General features: G+C 38.6%; 1 long non-coding RNA gene across 2 annotated transcripts in view; it reads left to right on the top strand.

Moving 5' to 3' along the window:
* The window catches only part of LOC123570889 (uncharacterized), a 251,642-nt gene extending 235,643 nt beyond the window's left edge, over positions 1–15,999 (top strand). For both annotated transcript variants that reach the window (XR_012430264.1, XR_006695105.2), the window contains one exon: positions 14,801–15,999. This is a non-coding gene — a long non-coding RNA (uncharacterized lncRNA). The remainder of the gene's footprint in view (positions 1–14,800) is intronic.
* Positions 16,000–17,221: the final 1,222 nt, after the last annotated feature.

The following is a 17,221-nucleotide window of genomic DNA, read 5'->3' as shown; positions in this document are numbered from 1 at the left end:
CTTTTGGCTGCATTTGTTACGAGTAAAGACAGGGCACTGACTACTGTAATTAATGTCAACATTCAAAAGAAAAAACCCCAGCAAGTTATTTGAAAGAGTGATTCAGCATTTTAGTTATTTCTCCAGTAAGAAAAAAAATTAAGAAAGTTAACTCATAGAAAAAAAAATGAGCCAGATGATTATAAAGGAAATATTTAGAAGGAAGAGGCATAAACATTCTGATGAGAAAACTTGTAAGAAAAGAAGAGAGAAGAAATGATGTGAGAAGAGAAGAATGGAGATGGCAGAGAATAACAGAGGTAGTTAAGAGGAGAACAAAAAGAAGAAAGAGAGATAGTGAGAAGAGAAACAATAATGCAGGGTTAAAAGAATATTCTTGGAACCACTGTACAAATCACACGGTCCTGCTCACCAGAGAAATTTACTGCACAAGTCCTTCAAGAATAAAGTCTTAAACAGTGTCAGTCACATTTTGAACATGCATCACTGACTGTGTGTCAGTATATGTGTATGTGTATGTGTATGTGTATGTGTGTGTGCATGTGTGTGCGTGCAAGAAAGAGAGAGAAACCAAGACAGATCACAAAATCTATTACAATTCCATTTGTCATGATTTTAATCAGAGTGCATATCTAAATGTTTACAAGATTTACTTATTAAAACAATTACTAGCACTATAACTTTGAGCAAGTTAGGTAACCCCTTTGAATTTCAATGTCCTCACCTATGAAATGGGGATTATAACATCTATCCTGAAGTTTTTGTGAGGATTAAATTTGCTAACATACGTAAATAACTTCTAATAGGGCCTGACATATAGTGAGTACTTAAAAGTATTACCTAAAATTAGTAGCAGAGTTAATAGGAGTAATAACAGCATTAAAGAAGCTGTGGATGAACTGGTACACAGAATTGGTTAATATTCTTTCCAGAGAATCAACAGAATGATGTGTACATGAAGAAACCCAAGACCAGGAGTTACAGGATAAGGATTTAAGTTTGCATTCCTCAGTATACGACTGTGTGACCTTTTAATTTAATTTCCCTGAGCCTGGCTTTCCTCATATCTGACAGGAATGCATTGGTTTATTGGTTTAATGCATCTGATTTATATCAAAGTTTTTACACACACTAATCTTCGATGGCAGCTTTTATCTATGATTTAAGTTATCATGGGATCTAGTGTTTAGAAGATCTGTCACTAAAGAGGGTGCTTGATGATAAACATAGCCCTTGGCCATGTGGGTTCACATAAGGTGATGGTGCTGATCCAGAGCTCAGGATGAGCTACTGATTCAGAGCACAGGATGAGCCACAGTATAAGCCACTCTTCCTGTGGCCACTTCATGTTATTTCTTACTACAATCACTGAACCAAAGCCTTTTGAAGAGGGCCACGCCTGCGCAAAGTATGAAGAGAACACAGATGGGCCAAGGCCTTCTAGAAACCACCACCTCACAGTCCTCACCCTGTTATCTTTGCCTATCACTCTACCTTAGGTTACATCCATTATAGGAGTCTGAACAATTTTTCAGAAAAGCTAATACCTGAATATTTTGCTAAGTAACTTAGATGTCAGGCTTGATTTGAAACTCCACTGTCTCACAGTTTTCAGAGACTCCCTGTCTTAAGTTGCCCTGTTGAATATGCTAACTCATTTTTTCCATCCATTCACCATTCTCTCCGAGGCTATGAAGTATGTGTATGAAGTATGAAGTATGTGCCATATCCTAGGAGTCTCCAATGTGGTGTTATAAATGGCCTGTTAAGGAGCAGAAAAACCTAAATGAATTTTTTGGATTAGCTGTGAGTAGACAGTTATGAATAGATTGGTTATATTAAAAAGCCCACTTGTAGGGTTAAAAAAAGCATTATAAATGTCTAGATTGAAAATTATACCATTGATTCAATAATTTTTAGTGACAATAATTTTTAGTGAGAACAGTGTACTGATAAAATCCAGCAGTGCCAAACCTATGGAGAGAAAATTTAAATGAAACTTTGAAAAAAAATAAGAGAACAATCTATTAATCTATAATCCTGGAGTAGCGTTAGAGATTTGATTACTATGATCTTATATGCCAGCCAATATCAAATTATATGAAATTTCAATATTTAATTGTAAAGGTAATGGCAATCTGATATGTATATCATTGTATATATATACAGCCATAATTTACCTAGGCTATCTATATGTGTGTATATATATATATTCCCATTTAGCTTGAGAAACTAAAGAATATGTAGAGTCATAGCCAAAAACATATTTTATAGCCCCCATTTCTCGAAGTTATTTTCAAATAAGTAATACTAAGTTTTTTATTAACTTATGAAACTCTAAATACTACCACCCTAAATTATATTGCAGTGAACTTTGCAAGTATATTTTGTTTTCTTGATAAATATTGTATATTGCGATTCAGCATGAATTACCACTTAATTTTTCACTTTGTACTTGCTCATTATTTTATTCCTTTCCTCCATCAGTACATGAAATTATGAAGATTTATGATTTCATTCAATAAGCACATATTGATTCCTCAGGAGTTACACATGTTTCCAGGAAGCTTTAAACACCAGACATCTTGGTCTTCTCCGTGTTCTTTGCTTGACTGAGTCTGAAACTTGTTTCACCATTTCTTAAACTTCTAAAGCTTAATAAAGTAGAAGAGTGTTTTGTGAACACTCACTGTATCCCTTCAAGACAATCAATATTTGGAAGTGTATTCAACAGTCAGTAAATAACTCTTCAGACAATAATTATAGAGCACAATGGCAGCTTCTCATTCATCAGTGTAAAAAAAAAAAATGTCTAGGGGAGGTAAAAGAACATCTAGGGTAGGGAAAAATTCACCTGAGATTCTGCTCCCGAAACATTCTCTTTCGTTGACACATACCCATTAGTTGGGCTTGGTTGTGAAGAGTTTGCTTGCTTTGTAACAAAATGTTGATGCCATTACAAAAAATGGTGCATTCTGTCAGCTGTTTCTCAGCATAATTACTTCAGAGATGACAAATGGTTGCTCAGACTATTAACACAGCGGTTTATCATCTTTTGGTGGGGGCAACTCTGCCACATTAAAAGAGCAACAGAGCTATTTTTCCCAAAGAGTAGTAAAGGAATTTGGGGAAAATATTTATTTAGTAAGCCTATTTATATATCTAATATAGCTCAAAAAGATAAGCCAAAATGTTTTAAATGAAAAGTATAATAAATGAGAAAGTGTGTTTGGCTCAAGGAATGCTGAACAAATGCACATGTCTACTGCCAAGCAACTCTATGGCCCAACAGCATCATTTTTTGGTCTGAAGGATCACAACTTTCCATGTATTAGTGTTAACAGCAAAAATATTAGCTTTCTCTTCTTTCCAATGGAACTCACAGGAAGTACATTATGGTTTACATTCTCTTTTCTTTTGAGGATTTGAATTATGAAAGAATAAAATCTTTCTCATCAAAAATGGATGTCGCCTTGTAGATTACATGAAAATATAGAAAATAGAATAAAAGTCATACAATGAACTTTACAAAAAATTACTAAAGGACCTCTCTTAGCTCACTGTCACAGAACCACTTGTCAACTGAGCTTAACTAAAACTAGGACCTAAACTGTATTTAAGTTCAAGCAAAGTTTGTTGCAGAAACACCTATCAGATGCTTACAACATGCCACGTATTACCCTAAGTACTACTCAGACACAGAGACACAGACACACAATATCTCAATTAATCCTCAGAACAATAGCATGCACTAGACATTTTAATTACCAGCCATTTTAATATTTTTTATCTTTAAATTTTATAATAGACATTTAAATGGAAGCTCAGTGTTGTCAAATAACGTCCTCAAGGACACATAGCTTGAAAGTGAAGAAAATCGAATTAAAATGCAGGTTTAACTCCAAAGCATTTGTTCTTTCTGCCTCCATTAACTCCATTATGCTGCCTCCATTAACTCCTCTATTAGTTGTAGTCTAATGGGTTGCCCTAAAATTGATTAGTTTGCATTTCCATTTTAATTCTTGTGATATCATTTACTGTTCTTCCTTCCTCACTTCCCCATCCCTAAATTTGTGCTTTACACTGTCCTTTACCATCATGGAGTAAATAAATGACTCAAAAAATACTTACGGAGCAACTACTCTGTGCTCAGCACTGTGCTGGGAGATTAAAATAGAGTAAGTTCTGCTCCTGGGATCCATGGATCCCCAGTATGGGAAAGAGTGAAAGCAGAAACAAACACACAATAATCATCATATGCTAATTAACCTCTAATTAATACACTAATTAATTTCTATGTGTCAAACAGTGTACGTACTTTATATGTAAAACTACTTCTAATTCTAACAACATTCTTATAGGACAGAAATTACCAATATTCCCAACTTATCAATGACAGTAACCATCCATAGTTTAGGAAGCTAAATAACTTTCCCAAAGAAAACAGTTTGTAAGAGACATAACTCACATTTAAAGTCATGTTCTTAAGGGCACCCCAAATTAAGGCTGCTATCTTCTTTTCCCAGTTAAGAGAACCACCCCCCATGTACACACCAAAAAAAATACATTTCTTCCAACTTGAATATATGAAAACCTTTTTGGAGATAGACTTGATATATTCATGTGTCTAGTTTTAATACTTGATTTATTAATATGGTTATGCATAAGTACAAGGAAAATCACGTATTTTATAAAGAATTAAGAAATACAGCATTTCTTTTCCTATCACATTTTGAATAACAATTTTTCTTGCTATACTTTCATATAGTATCATGATGTCACTGGAGCCACAGGCATCTAATGCAGCTTCCTGAGCATTTTGTTGTTACTTTTACCAAGATTACCTGAGCCATAGCACCTTTTTATTCTATCTATAATACTGTCACTGCTAATTGTACCACAACCCACCAGCACCAATTCTCATAACTGTAGGACCATTGTTTACTTTTTTTTTTTTTTTTTTTTTGAGACAGCATCTAGTTCTGTTGTCCAGGCTGGAGTGCAGTGGTGCAATCTCGGCTCACTGCAACCTCCGCGTCTTGGGTTCAAGCGATTCTCCTGCCTTGGACTCCTGAGTACCTAAGATAACAGCCCCCCACCACCACACCTGGCTAATTTTTGTGTTTTTAGTAGAGACGGAGTTTCACCATGTTGGCCAGGCTGGTCTCGAACTCTTGACCTCAGGTGATCCACCCTACCTTAGCCTCCCAAAGTGGTGGGATTACAGGCATGAGCCACTGGCCTGTACTCATTCTTTAATTATTTGTTGATGTATAACAAAGTATTTCTGATTTTTAGTGTCTCTTAAAAGGCTTATTTACAATTTCTAATGTCTGCAGTTATAAAATTATAAACCCAGGCAGTCCAAAGGAAGAGATTTGAAAAGGACAAAATAACAGAAATGGTCTCAGGATATAATTTGCACACAGAAAAATTCATGGCCTTAATTACTGAAAAAAAAAGGACTAAAAGAATTAATAAAAATTAATTAATCATCCAAGCAGGAAGGTGAGAAAAAGAACAAAAAGTAAACCAAAAAAGTAGAAAGGAAATAATAAATATAAAAGCAAAATGTAATAAGGTTGAAAACAAAGGTAGTGGAATAAATAAGGTTTTTTTTTTTCAAAAAAAAACAAAAATGGCAAAACAGGACAATCACTAGGTAACCTAATCAAGAAAAGAAAGCATAACATACACACAATAACAAATGACATGATTGAAATAACCACTAAAAGACTACATTTTAAAAATTGGGATGGGCATCTTCCACTAGTCTCTCCCTGTCTTGTTTTCCCTGCCCTGTGCCCTAGGAGAGCTGCCCCATAAAAGTTTCAAGCCGCCTTATCCTATGGTTTCCATTTGGGTTTGGCCAAATGAAAGATTAGAGAATGTTAGTAAGGAAATCAGATTGGAGCAATTATCCCTACTACCCCAAAGGTTCTCCTACTGGGCTATTTTGGATTGGCTGCATTCCTCTCCAAAACCACAGCTCCTGCCAGTTGGTCCTCACTATGAAACCATCCTCTCTGTGTTCTAGTAATTACTCCTTCTCTTTGCCCCTTCCCTGGGTTGGTGATGCCACCCCTGGGTTAAAAGCGCAGGATTCTATACTATTTCTCTTTGATTTCCTTAAGCCTTGTCCACATTTTGTACATTGTCTTTTTATTTAACTGTTCTCAGAATGCCCAGGTTAAATACATGTTTCCTGCCATGATTTCTGACCAATGGAAGAATCATAGTCATTGCAAATATATCTGAAAAAAATAAGTGAAATTGATAATTTTATTTATTTTTTAAATTTAATTTAGGCCAGGCGCAGTGGCTCACGCCTGTAATTGCAGCACTTTGGGCGGCCGAGGCGGGTGGATCCCCTGAGGTCAGGAGTTCGAGACCAGCCTGGCCAATGCGGTGAAGCCCTGTCTCTACCAAAAATACAAAAATTAGCCGGGCATGGTGTCAGGTTGCCTGTAATCCCAGCTACTCAGGAGGCTGAGGTAGGAGAATCACTTGAACCCTGGAGGCAGAGGTTGCAGTGATCCGAGATGGCATCATCACACTCCAGCCTGGGTGACAAGAGCAAAACTCCGTCTCAAAAAAAAAAAAAAAATTATTTTAGGTTCGGGGTACATGTGCAGGTTTGTTATATAGGTAAACTCGTGTCATGGGGGGTTTTTGTATAGATCATTTAGTCACCTGGGTACTAAGCTTAGTACCCAATAGTTATTTTTTTTAATCCTCTCCCACCTCCCACCCTCCACCCTCAAGTAGGCCCCAGTGTCTGTTGTTCCCCTTTGTGTACATGCGTTCTTACCATTTAGCTCTCACTTACAAGTAAGAACATGTGGTATTTGATTTTCTGTTCCTGTGTTAGTTTGCTAAGGATAATGACCTCCAGCTCCATTCATGTTCCTGCAAAGGAACTATAAAGACAATTACAATACATGAATTGTAGTTGGATCCTGATTCCAAATAAGTCAGCTATAAAATAGAGGGTGGCAATTAAGGAAATTGGAATATGAACTAGATAGTCACTGAATATTAGGATATTATTTTTAATTCTTCTGAATAATGATATATTATTATGTAAGATAACGGCCTAATTTTTAGGAGGTACATGCTTAAGTATTTAGGGTTATACTGCTGTTGTGTTTATAACTTAATTTCAAATGATTCAGAACAATAGGAAGATGGATGGAAGGATGAAAGGATTGTTGGATAGATGCTAGACAGACGACTGATACATAAAAAGAAATTTGGCAAAATATAAAGTTCAAAGTTGTTGAGTGTACCTGGTGGCTAAATATGTGCCCATCGTATCTTTAATTCAAATTTTATGTATATTAGAAAGATTTTATTACTACAAAATAAGAAAACACTAACAAAAACAGGTTGTTCTACTTACATTTGAGATTTTACTCACCAAACCATTTATGTAATAATAGAAATTTATATTTAAAGAACATCCGGGTCGGGCGCGGTGGCTCAAGCCTGTAATCCCAGCACTTTGGGAGGCCGAGGCAGGCGGATCACGAGGTCAGGAGATCGAGACCATCCTGGCTAACACGGTGAAACACCGTCTCTACTAAAAATACAAAAAAAATTAGCTGGGCATGGTGGTGGGCGCCTGTAGTCCCAGCTACTCGGGAGGCTGACGCAGGAGAATGGTGTGAACCTGGGAGGTAGAGCTTACAGTGAGCCGAGATCGCACCACTGCAATCCAGTCTGGGCGACAGAGCAAGACTCCATCTCAAAAAAATAAAATAAAATAAAATAAAAAATAAAATAATAAAAAAAGAACATCCAAGTTGGGCACTCTTCTAATTTCAAAACAATCAGTCCTAAGATTACCTATCACTTCTCACCTCCTTCTAGAATTGCTCCCTGAAGTATCTGTTTCTCCATCATCTTCTATCATATCGTTACTCCAAAAACCAGCCTTCTCTTTACTTAATCTTCCCTATCTTAAAACACATTTTCTTGATGCTGAATATATACACCAGATATTTTCAGTTCATTAAATGTCAAACTTTCCAAAAATACTGCTTAACACCTTATCATCGATATTCTATATGTGCCTTCAATCTGCAACACTTAACAATTTGACTTTCGCTAATCCGTCTATAAAACTTCACAAGTAAAACCCATTCAGGTCACAGCACAGTCATACTACTGACATTTTACATTTTCAAATCTAAACTTTCAGATATTGACATGGACAAGTCTGGGGAAATCCTTATTTGGATAAGCATTACTAGAGTATGGTAGAGGGGGAGGAGGTGGAGCAAGATGACCAAATAGAACCCTCCAGCATTGTCCACCCTATAGGAACACCAAATTGAACAACTATCCACACAAGAAAGCACCTTCATAAGAATAAAAAATCAGGTGAGTGATCACAGTACTTAGTTTTTTGTTTTGTTTTGTTTTTTTGAGACAGAGTCTTGCACTATTGCCCAGGCTGGAGTGCAGTGGCATGATCTTGGCTCTCTGCAACCTCTGTTTCCCAGGCTCATGCAATTCTCATGCTTCAGCCTCCCTAGTAGCTGGGATTACAGGCGAGTGCCATCACACCCAGCTAATTTTTGGATTTTTAGTAGACACGGGGTTTCACAAAGTTGGCCACGCTGGTCTTGAACTCCTGACCTCAAGTGATCCGCCCGCCTCGGCCTCCCAAAGTGCTAGGATTACAGGCATGAGCTACCGCACCTGACCCACAGTACTCAGTTTTAACATCATAGCAAGGAAAGAGGCATTGAGGAGGGTAGAAAAGACAGTCTTGAATTGCCAATGCCACCACTCTCCCATCTCCTGGCACTGGCCACATGGTGTGGAGAATCTGTGGGCTTGGTGGGAAGACAGCGTAATGATTATGCGAATTTGCAGTGGAACATAGTGCTGCCCTGTAATAGTAGAAAGCAACACGAGGCAGAACTCAGCTGGTGACCATGGAGGGAGCATTTAGAATGACCCTAGTTGGAGGCAAATTTCCATCCCAGCACTTGGAATCTGAGTTCTGGCAAGCTCCACCACCATGGGCTTAAGTGCTCTGGGATCCTAAGTAAAATCAAAAGGCAGTCTAGGCCACAAGTACTGGAATTCCTGGGCAGGTCCCAATGCTGTGCTGGGCTCAGAGCCCATGCACACTGGTTGCATGCGACCTAGTGAGATAGCAGCTGAGGCAGTCAACAGAGTGCTTGTATCACCCTTCCCTCAACCCCAGACAGCACAGCTTCCAAGTCTGGGTGATACTCCTTCCTTCCACTAGAGAAGAGAAGGGAGAGTAAAGAGAACTTTGTCTTGTGACTTGGATATCAGCTCAGCCTCAGCAGAATGAGCACCAGGCAGAGACCTGAGGCCTCCGTTCCAGGCCCTAGCTCCCAAACATTTCTAGACACACCCTGGGCCAGAACAGAACCTGCTTTCTGGAAGGAAAGGACTGAGTCCTGGCAGGATTCATTAACTACTGACTAAAGAGCCCTTGAGCTCTGAATAATCAGCAGTGTTAGCCAGGCAATACTTGTCACAGGCCTTGGGTATTGCCCAGTGCTGTGACAGCTTCAGTTGTAACCCAACACATTCACAGCTGTTTTGAATATGAGAAGACACTCTTGCTTGAGAAAAGCAGATGGAAGAGAAAAGGAGACTTTGTCTTGCAACATGGGGACCAGATTGGCCACAGTGGGGAAGAGCACCAAGCAGCCTCCTGGGGTGCATGATTCCAAGCCTTGGCCCATGGATGGCATTTATAAGTCTGTACTTAGCTAGAGGGGAGCTCCTTGCCCTGAAGGCCTGGTAGTATTCACACAAGCTGACTGATCAGCCCTTGGACCTTGAGTAAACACTGACAATAGCCGGGCAGTACTTGACATGGGCCTGGGATGGTGGTATCTATGAGGAGAGAAAGGAAAGGGAAGAGTGGGAAAGACTTTGTGTAGGGGCTGAAGTGTAAGCTCAGCCATTGAATAGAACACCAAGCAGATTCCTAAGGTTCTCGACTCCAGGTCCTGGCTCCGAGATGGCGTGTCTGAACCTGCTCTGGGCTGGGGTGGAGTTCATCACCTGTATTAGTCCATTCTCATGTTGCTATAAAGAACTGCCAGAGATCGGATAAATTATAAATCAAAGAGGTTTAACTGACTTGCCGTTTCACATGGCTGGGAAGGCCTCAGGAAACTTACAATCATGGTGGAAGGCAACTCTTCACAGGGCAGGACGGGAGAGAATGAGTGCCCGGTGAAGGGAGAAGCCCCTTATAAAACCATCTGATCTCATGAGAATTAACTCATTATCATGAGAACACGATAGGGGAAACTGTCCCCATGATTCAGTTGTCTCCACCTGGTCCCTCCCATGACACGTGGGGATTATGGGACCTACAATTCTAGATGAGATTTGGGTAGGAACACAGTCCAACCTTATCATCACCCTAAAAGGAAGGACATAAGCCTGGCTAGATTAGCCACCTGCTGACTGGAGAGCCCTTTGGCCTTCAGTGAACATTGGTGATAGCCAGGCAGTGGTCACTATGGCGCTTGGGTATAATCCAGTGCTCTGATGGCTTTAGTTGTGACCAAGCACAGTGCCAGTGGTGGTGACCACAGGGGTGCTTGTGTCACCCCTCTCCCAGCCCAAGAGGCTGAGCACACAGAGAGAGAAAGAGAAACCCCATTTTTCTAGGGGAAAGTAAGAGAAGAGATCAAGAGGGTCTGCCCGATAATCCTGGGAATTCTCCTGAATCTTACCCGAGATCAGCACGGTAGTACCTCTATGAGTCTTCAAGAGTTAACAGAATTACTGGGTTTGAGGTGCCCCCTAATTCAGATACAGGTGCAATAACTAAAGATTTAGATCACAACACTCCATTATCTTTGAATACTTGGAAAGCCTCCCCAAGAAGGATGGATCCAAACAAGCCCAGACAGCAAATACTACAAAAAATACCTAACGATTCAATGCCCAGACAGTAATGAACAATCACAATCATCAAGACCATTCAAGAAAACATGACCTCACCAAACAAACTAAATAAGGCAGCAGAGGCAAACGCTGGAGAGAGAGAGATATGACCGTTCAAACAGAGAATTCAAAATAGCTGTTTTGAGGAAACTCAAAGAAATTCAAGATAAACACAGAGAAGGAATTCAGAATTCTATCAGAAAAATTTAACAAAGAGTTTGAAATAATGAAAAAGAGTCAAACAGAAATTCTGGAGTTGAAAAATGCAATAGACATACTGAAGAAAGCATCAGAGTATTTTAGTAGAACAATTAATAAAGCAGAAGAAAGCATTAGTGAGCTTGAAGACAGGCTATTTGAAAATATACAGTCAGAGGAGATAAAAGAAAAAAATGAAGCAAATCTGCAGGATGTAGAAAGTAGCGTTAAAAGGGAAAATCTAAGAATTATTGGACTTAAAGAGGTCAGAGAGAGACGGGGTAGAAAGCTTATTCAAAGGGATAATATCTGAGAACTTTCCAAACCTAGAGAAAGATCAATATCCAAGTACAAGAGGATTATAGAAAACCAAGCAGATTTAACCCACAGAAGACTACCTCAAGGAGTTTAATAATCAAACTCCCAAAGGTCAAGGATAAAGAACACATCCTAAAAGCTGCAATAGAAAAGAAACATATCACATACACAGAAGCTCCAATACATCTGGCAGCAGACTTCTCATAGGACACCTTACAGATCAGGAAAAATGTTAAGGTGTTGGGGGGCGGGGGTTAGTGGGAATGGTTAATGGGTACAAAGATATAGCTAGATAGAATGAATAAGATCCAGTATTTGATAAAACAATATGGTGAGTTAAGTCAACAATAATTTGCTGTACATTTTAAAATAAAGAGTATAACTGGAACATTCATAACACAAAGAAATGATAAATGCTTGAGGTGATGGACGCTCCACTTACCCTGTTGTCATTACACATTGTTTGCCTGTATCAATATATCTCGTGTACCTCATATATTTGCCTATCATATACCTATGAAAATTAAAAATTAAAACAAAGAATATTTTTAAAATATGGTAGACTACCTAGTATATAGGTGCTAAAAATTTTGTTCACTGGACCAATAAATAAATACGTAAAAGACTTATTTTGCCCTGTCTTCTCTGAGCTCATACAAATGCCTATTTGTATCTCTACTTAAAGCTTTCAAAAGTGTTTCAAATCCAAAATTTTCACACTATTCTAAAATCCTTTATTCTTTGTTCCCACCTTGGTATTCTACCTTAGTGAATGATATGTCTCCAATCCATTCTCCACATTATAGCCATGATCAATAATTGATAGAAAATGGTATATAATATAGTGGTATCTAAAGCCTCTGAGCGTTAATACTTTAGGAAGAGGAAAGAACAAATGAGAGGAGAATCTGTGATGCTGGACAGCTTAACATGGCCATTTCCTTTTTCTTCCAAATGGCTATTCAACTCCAATGGCTTTCTATACCCCTATTGTTCTAGCATTTACAAGTCTTGCCCCACTCCTTGTAAGAGCTCTTGAACCCAGCTTTCAATTTTCTTTAAATTTCCACAAGCAGTAAAGACAAGGAAAACTACTAAGGAATTCCTTGTAAGTTCAGGTTTCTGATACTATTGTAACAGAATCAGAATGGCAAAACTAGGGTTTAGAGTAGAAACAGATGCCTGCTGTCACCAGAATTTCTCATTGAATTTATCACTAAGTAGCTAAGCAGACAAACAAAACTTCAAACTAAATTTTGGGTAACTCTTTTATCCTCGAAAATAAATAATGAACAATCAGATTTGTGTGTTGTTTTAGAATAGCTGTGTGTTAGAGTATTTGGCTGTTAATACTTAAAGTCTACAGCAATAGCACCAAAGAAATGAACACAAATTTTTAATAAAATAAGTTTGAAAACTAGAAATGTTTGAAATAGCTGTAAGACCTTCAAAATGATCAGCCCGGTGTGGATATATATCCAAAAGAATTCAAAACAGGATCTCAGAGAAATACTTGCATACCCATATTTATAGTGGGATTATTTACAATAGCCAAGAGGTAGAAGCAACTCAAATGTCAGTCTATAGATGAATGGATTTTTAAAAATGTGGTATCTATGTAAAATAAGAGTATTAATCAACCTTAAAAAAATAAGAAAATCCTGTCACATGCTATAACATGAATGAACCTTGAAGGACACTATGCTAAGTGAAGTAAGCCAGTCACAAAAGACAAATCCTGTGTGATTCCACCTATAGGAAGTATCTAAGGTAGTTAGACTCATCAAAACAGAAAGTAGAATGGGAGTTAACAGGAACGGGGGAGGGGAGGGAAAGGAGAGGAGAGTTGGTGGTCAAAGGGAGAGTAGAGGAGAGTCAGTTTTGCAAGATGAAAAAGGCCAAGAGATCAGTTGCATAATAATGTGCATACACTTAACTTACTAAACTGTAACTTACAAATCATTATTGTGATAGGAAATTTTATGCTATTTTTTTTTTACCACAATACTAAAAAAAAAAAAAAGAAAAAGAACGATCAGCCATGGATTTGGTTCAACAGTTACTATAGTGATTAAAAATAACAACTTTATAATCAATCAAAATTCGATTTGAACCCTAGCTCTACTACATTCTAGTACTGTGATGTTTAAAGGCCACAGCGAAGGTGTGTGCCTATTATACTACCTATAAAATAGAGACATATAAGAGCCCAGACGCGGGAGACAGATTACCTAGATTTGAGTGCCCACTCTGCTACTTATTTTTTTATAACTTTGTGAAAATTACTTAACTTCTTAAAGCCTCAATTTTCTAATCTGTAAAATGTAGATAACAATATATTTTCTTTGTGAGGATACAATGAAATTATGTATTAATAGCATTTCACAGGCAGGCACATAATATTCATTAAATGAAAACAAACATTTATTAAATATCCAATATGTGTCAGGCACTATTCCAGTTGCTGGGGATATAGCAGTGACTTACATTTCCTCCCAGAGCTTGTCATGATATTAATATAGTTTAAAAGAAAATATATTACTTCCCTGAAGCCCTCAAAGTCACTTATTTGTATTTGAGCCTCTTATTTTAGGTAGATAACTATTTTTTCCCTTGATTTCGTGTCGCTAATTAACTTTTAGTCCCTATTTCCCTGCATTCTGCTTCCCTATTGCCTCGAATGGAAGGAAAACAAGGGAAGAATATTACAGTACTAGTTGACAAGATGTGATCCCTTGGTAAGACATTCAGCATCTAAATAGCTGAATACTGAAAGTTTAAATGTTAACATGAGGTTCCATGTATAAAAGAGTGCTCAATCTCTGAAACTTCTTGCATACTTAACAATATTAATCTAGTTTTCCAAAAAAAACTCTTTAAAAGGCAAATAATTCACTAATAAGAGCTCAAGTTTCTATTAATGGCAATGTACATAATTCATGCTTCAGGTGGGCACCATTGGTGACATCATTAATCAAAGTAAAATCCATTAAGAAGTCCTCTATACAGCCTCTGTGTGCCTAATATCAGAAACGACTGCCATCCCCTTGAAAAAATAACCATTCAATTCAGGCACCAAGTCCTGATTCTGGCAACAGATCATTACAGAGGGTTGTTACTCCTGCCTCAACATACTTCAGTATGAATTGTAATTATTTCTACTCTAAATCTAAATTCAACATAAGGAGAAAAAATAATGTAGTAGTTATTTGTAAATGTCATTTTTAAAATATATTTTGCCAATATGAATACTTGGTGTATTATTATGAAACGCTAAAATATCCTACTGAGGCTTTCTGGGTTTTTTTGTTTTTTGTTTTTTCTGCAGAAGCAGCAGCAGCGCCATCTTCTGGAATAAACAGAATGAGAACTATGGTGAATTCATTATCTATATGCGTACAGCAAAATAAAAAGCCAGCAAATAATTTTAGTTGTTAGTTATCACATAAGAAATTATGGGAAGGGTAGTGGGGGAGGTTTAGGGGAAGTAAGGATGGTTAATGGGTACAAAAAATAGAAAGAATGAATAAGATATAGCATTTGATAGCACAACAACAGAGTCAATAATACTTTAACTGTACATTTTAAAATAACTACAAGGGCATATTTGGATTATTTGTAACACAAAGGATACACTCTTGAGGTGATGGATACCCAGTTTACCCTGATGCAATTATTCATTGTATGCCTGTTTCAAAATATCTCATGTACTCCATAAATATATACACCTACTACGTACCCACAAGAATTAAAGGTAAAAAAAAAAAATTAAAAAAAATTAACACAACAAATTTCTGACACTAGATAGCAACTGCACAAGAGCAGCAAACCTCTCTCCCACCATCAAGATTGTGTGGGTAGCTCATGCCATCATGAAATTTTTTTTTTTTTTTTTTTGAGACGGAATGTCACTCTGTCACCCAGGCTGGAGTGCAGTGGAGTGATCTCGGCTCACTGCAAGCTCCGCCTCCCGGGTTTATGCCATTCTCCTGCCTCAGCCTCCAGAGTAGCTGCGACTACGGGCGCCCGCCACCAGGCCCAGCTAATTTTTGGTATTTTTAGTAGAGACGGGGTGTCACCGTGTTAGCCAGGATGGTCTCCATCTCCTGACCTCGTAATTCGCCCGTCTCAGCCTCCCAAAGTGCTGGGATTACAGGCGTGAGCCACCGTGCCCAGCCGAAATTTTTTAACGTATAAAATATGCCTGGAAATGACACACAATTAGCCAAAAAGTATGTTTCATGAATTAATTGAAAAAAGTGAATCATGAGATCTTTTGCTATGGGAAAGTGGGAGAGATAGATAAAAATATAAATAAAATTTATATTTATATTCTTGTCTGCCAGTGAAGATACATATAACATCAAAAGGAATAAAAAAGTTCACAAAAGAAAATGACTGCAGCAAACCACACAGTGAGTCAATAAATGGTGGAGCAGGATTGCATCTGGGATAGGTTAACCTAGGGCACTAGTTAAAAGGAGCACTGAAACCATCCCTGGGAAATTAAGGTTATGAAAAAGAAAATTATCAGCCGGGCATGGTGGCTCATGCCTGTAATCCCAGCACTTTGGGAGGCCGAGGCGAGTGGATCATTTGAGGCCAGGAATTTGAGACCACCATGGCCAACACGGTGCAACCCCGTGTCTACTAAAAATAAAAAAATTAAAAAAAAAAAATTAGCCGGGCCTGGTGGCCGGCGCCTGTAGTCCCAGCTACTCGGGAGGCTGAGGCAGGAGAATGGCGTGAACCCGGGAGGTGGACATTGCAGTGAGCCCAGATCGCGCCGCTGCACTCCAGTCTGGGCGACAGAGCGAGACTCCGTCTCAAAAAAAAAAAAAAGAAAATTTCCGGGAGCGGGGAGGGATTGCATTGGGAGTTATACCTGATGTAAATGACGAGTTGATGGGTGCAGCACACCAACATGGCACAAGTATACATATGTAACAAACCTGCACGTTATGCACATGTACCCTACAACTTAAAGTATAATAATAATAAATAAATTTAAAAAAAAAAAAAGAAAAAAAATTTCCAACAGAGCTCTTGCTAACATGGCTAAACGGAATACTTAGAATTGTGGGATGGGAGCGGAGCCTCTCGCAGTGGGGAAGAGGCTGGGAGGCACCCGTAAAAGGCATGTTCAGCGTGGTAGGCAGAAGGAAGAATTCTTTTTTTTTTTTTTTTTTTTTTGAGACAGAGTCTTGCTTTGTCGCCCAGGCCTGAGTGCAGTGGTGCGATCTCGGCTCACTGTAATCTCTGCCTCCCGGGTTCAAGCTATTCTCCTGTCTCAGCCTCCTGAGTAGCTGGAATTACAGGCACCTGCCACTATGCCGGGCTAATTTTTGTATTTTTAGTACAGACGGGGTTTCACCATGTTGGTCAGGCTGGTCTCGAATTCCTGACCTCAGGTGATCCACCCGCCTCCGCCTCCCAAAGTGCTGGGATCACAGGCATGAGCCACCGCACCAGGCCGTGGTAGGCAGAATTCTAAGATATCCATCCAATATTCCCTCTCCCTCATATTTACTCATCTTCTCCAATTATTCAAACACTAATCTAAAAAATTCTGTGTAGAAACTTTGCAGTGAATTGACTTTAAGATACAGAATGTCAGCTGGGTGTGGTGGCTCATCCCTGTAATCCCAGCACTTTGAGAGACTGAGGCAGGAGGGTCCCTGGAGCCCAGGAGTTCAAGGCTGCAGTGAGCTATGATCACGCCACAGTGCTGTACCCCAAGCAACAGAGT

This window comes from Macaca fascicularis, chromosome X (genome assembly GCF_037993035.2).
Source record: "Macaca fascicularis isolate 582-1 chromosome X, T2T-MFA8v1.1".
NCBI lineage: Eukaryota > Metazoa > Chordata > Mammalia > Primates > Cercopithecidae > Macaca > Macaca fascicularis.
This window is presented reverse-complemented; position numbering and strand designations above follow the sequence as displayed.